The sequence below is a fragment of the Suricata suricatta genome, chromosome 4 (assembly GCF_006229205.1).
Source record: "Suricata suricatta isolate VVHF042 chromosome 4, meerkat_22Aug2017_6uvM2_HiC, whole genome shotgun sequence".
Taxonomy (NCBI): Eukaryota; Metazoa; Chordata; class Mammalia; order Carnivora; family Herpestidae; genus Suricata; species Suricata suricatta.
In genome coordinates this window covers 11,028,632-11,033,356 of record NC_043703.1, presented here as the reverse complement: position 1 = coordinate 11,033,356, position 4,725 = coordinate 11,028,632, and the positions used below count along the sequence as shown (strand labels likewise).

Below are 4,725 nucleotides of genomic sequence, written 5' to 3'. Positions count from 1 at the left end.
GGGCTGCCCGGGGCCCGCGAGCCTGTCGCGCAGCCCCGCCGTAATGGTGGCAGATCAAAGGCTGCCCCGTGTCCCCGCGGAGCCCGGGACAATCCCGCGCCTTTGTGCGTTGTTGCTAGGAGCCGGAGAAACTAAGGGAAAGTGTCAGGAGCATGTTAATCAGACTCGTTACAGTGTAACAATAACGTCTCTCTCGGGTCTCCCAGGCCCCCAGCACCCCTGGAGCACCCCGTGCGCAGGCCCGACACCTGCGCGGGGGCCCTCGCGCCTGCCCTGGGGACCGGCCGACCCCTATGTCCCTCTAGCGCCGAAGGCCGCCTCTGGGCCGGGCGCGAGGACTAGTCCCGGGGGGCCTGCAAGCGCCTGGCGCATCTCCTGGGCCCAAAGACCCGCGCCCTTAGCGTGTCAGGCTCAGATCCGATCCGTGGCCAGAGGGACCTGCGGAGAAATCGGATCTTCCTGTCCTTCAGTCATTGAGTTGAATTTCCCATGTTTGATTCGAACACAGTAGTAGAATCAAAAGGAAAATGAGCATTACATTTCTATTGCCTTTTAGCTGAGTTTCTTCAAGACTCTAAAACCAACTTTGCTGATTTCCCTCTAAAATCCATATAGGATACTGGAAGTGCTAATCCCGAGTTTAACAACAACAACAACAACAACAAAACTTTCCTGAAAGTACAAATTTCTCTGAACTTTTTGGAGAAAATCACTTCATTCATTCGTTTATTCATTCAACAAACATCTGTTAAGCCTGACTGAGTGCCAAACAGCCAGCTAGTATGAAAATCCTAGGACTGGTTCCGGATGCACTTTTCTTTGAAAATTAAAACGCTCTTGTGTGAAGTCAAAGGAAGAGCAAAGGCACAAAATAATGTCAAATGCCCAAACAAAAAGTGCCATTGACTACAGCAGTGGTAGAAACAAGAGAGGTACAGATTAAGAATTTAAAACATCTGAAAAACTACACACCATGTGCTTGGAAAACCAGCCACTTTTTTCACCTATTTTATCTCATCTTTTAGTCTTTGGGAGCTCAGCCAGGCTGCGGTCCTGAAGCCAGGAGGCCTGCCTGAGGTCTGAGGAGTGAAGTCAGTTTGTAAACAGCCTGTCAGACTGGCTAAGGGAACACTCAATCTTGTCCCATTCTCCCCTTGGCTGTCCATGCACAGGGAATTGGAAAGCTGTGCTCAGGCTTAGGACAGAATGTGGCCAAGTGGAGGTGCCTTCCTCTGGTATCTGGGAAACTAGGAAGTTCCCTTGGTTTAACTGCTGAACCCTAAGTCAAAGACAAAGCTTTCTATTTATCAGAAAGAGTAGAAAACTCACTCTTCATCACCTGTGCCTATTGACCGAGGGGGAATCCTGTAACTATGTTAGACTTCTCCGATGGTCAAAATCAATTTCTCACACTGTGTGTGCAACATGTAAGCATAGAGAAAACTGGTCCCAGAGGTTAGTCTAAGCCCTAGAAGGAATGTTCAAGATTCTCTTCATCACATGTTATAAGAGTTGATATACTGAAAACTCCATCTTGTGAAAAACAGGGGAGACCAAACATCAACTATATTGTGACATTAAAATATCTAGCTAAAGGGGAGAGAGACTCAGTGACAAGAAACTGGGGGTTTTTTTTTTTTGGTCTACATAATGCTACATAGCTGGTTTGGCCGGGTTCTGTTTTGTTTTTAAACAATGAATAAATTGCCTTATTCAGACACAGTAAAAAAAAAAAAAAAAGACTCAAGAGAAAAATTAAAGTTCCATTTCAGATAGCTTTGTGGTAGAGTTTCTTCAGAAGACTATATACTCTAGGCATCTGGCTTAATTTTTTTTAATGGGCTCTTTTGAGTCCCATGGAAGGCAGAACATAAAAACCAACACGAATTTCTGGCTTAGATTCTCTGGGAAAACTGTTAATAACCTGAACCCCCAGATGCGGAGAGGAGCAAATTCGTTCCTCCAGCGGATTTCCCGGGACTAGAATTCATGCAGCAACTTCCGGGAGCTCCGTGACGCTTCTTCTCCTGGTCTGGCTTGAGAGAGCTCCTGCCACCAGGAGCCCCACCAGCACGTCAACACCAGTGACACATCACGTGTGTGCAGGGGCCCTGGCCATGTGCAGCAGGACACAACTGGCAGCAGCTCCTGACTTTCAAAGCCTTTGCCTCGGCTACAACCTCTCCTTCTCCACCACACCACCCAACTCCTAACTGTTCTTCAAGACACACTTGGAAGGTCTGCGAGGTCTCCCCAACTCCCAACACACAACCTGCCGACATCCTCCCCAGTCCTTGCATTGCATTGCATCAGATTTCTGCTGTGGTCCTTGTACATGTGTGTCCCCTAGAGTCCTGAATGCCCTGAATACCGGACATTGCCATCCGTGTCTGCATCCCTCTCCTCATCCAGCAGGAGTTTGCTAAAAGTGTGTTTATTTGGATTATGGACTGAGTCTTTCCTCAGTTCAAATCCTGGCTTTCCGATTACCGGGTTGTGTTACATTTAGACAAGTCATTCTCTCTGAGCATCAGTTTCTCCAGCTATAATAATAGCACCTAACTCAAAGAGCTGCTATGAGGAGGCGGTGGTCCCAAAGCGCACCGCCCAAGTCCTCCTTCTAGTGTCCCCGCTAGTTCAGCGGGCCAGGGGGTCAGCAGGCAGCCTCCAGCTGCTGCCCCCCCTCAGCATCTGCCTTGCCCGGGGTCCCCACTTTCTCAAGACACCTGCATCTGGTGAATTTTACGTTCTGTATATATTAGCATGATTAGAAAAACTAATCTTTAAAAATGAATGCATGTCAAATAATTTTTTTTTTAAAAACATAGTACTTTTTAAAAAGCTCTAGCATCACGCTTGATGCAAAGCAGGCATTCAGGAAAGGTCAAATACTCTCCATCCCAGTGCCAAAAACTGCAGCAAAGCTGGCTGGAAAGTGAATGTCTATTAAGTGAACCCTATTCTCTCAATGACGTGTATGGGGGTGGGCGGGGGGGAAGGATCTGTCCTCCTGGGAGAACCTGCTGGTGGGACCAGCCCGGGACATGCTGGGCACAGCGGCAACTCCGATAGCCATGCACGTTCCAGGGGAGCTTCGTGGCTCTTTTGTTGTTGTTTTGTTCAGAATCTCCTAGTCTCGTTCCTGGACTGTGGAAATTTCCGTCACGACAGAGTTCTGACTACAGATTCGTGTCATCATTCTGTCCAACCAACCTGATTTTGTAGAGGACCCTGAAGCCCGCTGGGGGAGGATTATGCAGTACCGATTCCCGGCTGAAGAGGGCTCCATTCACATAGAAAAACTACAGTTCGAGTGTGCTTCTTGGAGTTGTGCAAATATTGGCCCTTTTAGTGGACTTGCTCAAGGTCACACAGCTGGCAAAAGCAGGACTACGACTAATGTCTCGAAATTAAACCACTAAACCACAGGCTCGACACCCAAGGAGTCCTCTGGTTTCTGGTTTTACATTAAATTCCCCATTAAGGAAGCTCCAAGTAAGTTTCCTGAAACAATGCAAAAATAGCTGAAACCTCTTTTTCAGTAACCGCCTCCTTCAGACACAGTGCCTGACTTGGTGAAACTCTTTGAGCTCTCACAACGGAAGCAGCTGGCATCAGATGCAGCCAGGAAGCTCCACCACCGGGGAGATACTAGCTCCAAGTGCACCTTGGTGACCCACCTCCTGGACCGAACCATGACTACCGGGGACTGACTGATCTAAGTGGCTGGAGAATGTCTGGAGTGGTCTAAAGAAGGAGCAGAGTGTAGACTCAAGACTCATCAAGCTGTGTTAGCCTGGGTCTCCCCGCCCCCCGCCCCCACCTCGCCTCACTGCTTTGGCCCCTCCTCCATGGCCTTCATTCTGTCTCATCTTTCCCATCTAGTCTCTGTGTCTGCTGTGGGCTTTGCTTCCACATCCCTTTTCCTGACAGTTTTACGTTCCTTCCTCCCCTCGCAATTCCTGAAGCAAAATCAACAAAATGGGATTAAAAAATTTTTTTTGCTAATTCTGTGTCCATGTTTTGGAAGTAAATCTGGCATCTCAAGTCGGGAGCTGCTTGCACGATGCTCCCTAGTCCTTCATTTACTGTGAGCTTGGCACAGGAGGTTTATTAGCCCATTTTACTGCAGAGAGCCCGAGTGCAGAGGAGAGCGAATGTTGTACTTTGGGAATCGAAGTAGAAATGCCAGTGAGGCTGCTAATTGTTCAGTAAATTAAATATTCCTGCCAAAACTGCTATTCCTGATGTCCTGCATTTGATCGTGCTGTCTCAAGGCAAAGGCAACATTCAGATTCTATGTAAGCGGCAAAGATGAGGGTCCTGCAAATTTCTTATGTTTTAGTATAAATTACTTGAGTGTGCGGCCCGAAATTCATGATACTTATAAGTAACGAAGTCCAAGGATGTAAAATTTGATTTCCATCCTGTTCTTAACCTATTCCTTTCGGGGATGGGGTAAGAGGGGGGATATTATGGGAAAGATAGCAATAAGTGATTGTTTATAAAAATAGATATTTGCAAATTTTGATAAACATTCCATTTTAGATAACTAAGGATGTGCACCCCCCATATCATTTTTTTACAACTCAGCTTTGTAAAAACCTTCTTAAAAACAATTAGTCTTTGTGTTCACCTAAGGAATTTTAAATTGTGAGATATATTTATGAGAATATTTAAGGTAAATATTTCCAAAATAAGAAGCAAAGGAAGAGGCCATGAATT

At 46.7% G+C, this 4,725-nt stretch overlaps 1 protein-coding gene across 1 annotated transcript in view; it reads left to right on the top strand.

The window, feature by feature from the left end:
• The window catches only part of CLYBL (citrate lyase beta like), a 253,205-nt gene extending 249,034 nt beyond the window's left edge, over positions 1-4,171 (top strand). Inside the window, exon 9 of the mRNA XM_029936486.1 lies at positions 3,543-4,171. The gene's annotated coding sequence lies outside the window, so the exon portion shown is untranslated. The remainder of the gene's footprint in view (positions 1-3,542) is intronic.
• Positions 4,172-4,725: the final 554 nt, after the last annotated feature.